This window comes from Megalopta genalis, unplaced genomic scaffold (assembly GCF_051020955.1).
Source record: "Megalopta genalis isolate 19385.01 unplaced genomic scaffold, iyMegGena1_principal scaffold0061, whole genome shotgun sequence".
In the NCBI taxonomy this organism is placed as follows: Eukaryota; Metazoa; Arthropoda; class Insecta; order Hymenoptera; family Halictidae; genus Megalopta; species Megalopta genalis.
In genome coordinates, this window is record NW_027476130.1 from 471,537 (window position 1) to 472,500 (window position 964).

The window sequence follows — 964 nt, forward strand, 5'->3', positions numbered from 1 at the left end:
CTCTGTCTCTTTCTAGATCGGAATAATCGATGTTTCCCGGCAAAGTAATGGGAGATTAATTAAACTTTATACACGAAATTACTCGTTTTGATCCCCGCTACACAGCCGTATACTTTTTATAATTTTGTGGAATCGGGAACCTTGAAATATTTAACATAACGCGGATCGACTGTCTCTGTCTCTTTCTAGATCGGAATAATCGATGTTTCCCGGCAAACTATTGGGAGTTTAATTAAACTTTATACATGAAATTACTCGTTTTGATCCCCGCTACACAGCCGTATACTTTTTATAATTTTGTGGAATCGGTAACCTTGAGATATTTAACATAACGCGGATCGACTGTCTCTGTCTCTTTCTAGATCGGAATAATCGATGTTTCCCGGCAAACTATTGGGAGTTTAATTAAACTTTATACATGAAATTACTCGTTTTGATCCCCGCTACACAGCCGTATACGTTTTATAATTTTGTGGAATCGGTAACCTTGAGATATTTAACATAACGCGGATCGACTGTCTCTGTCTCTTTCTCGATCGGAATTATCGATGTTTCCCGGAAACTAATGGGATATTAATTAAACTTTATACACGAAATTACTCGTTTTGATCCCTGCTACACAGCCGTATACTTTTTATAATTTTGTGGAATCGGGAACCTTGAAATATTTAACATAACGCGGATCGACTGTCTCTGTCTCTTTCTAGATCGGAATTATCGATGTTTCCCGGCAAACTATTGGGAGATTAATTAAACTTTATACATGAAATTACTCGTTTTGATCCCCGCTACACAGCCGTATACTTTTTATAATTTTGTGGAATCGGTAACCTGGAGATATTTAACATAACGCGGATCGTCTATCTCTGTCTCTTTCTAGATCGGAATAATCGATGTTTCCCGGCAAAGTAATGGGAGATTAATTAAACTTTATACACGAAATTACTCGTTTTGATCCCCGCTA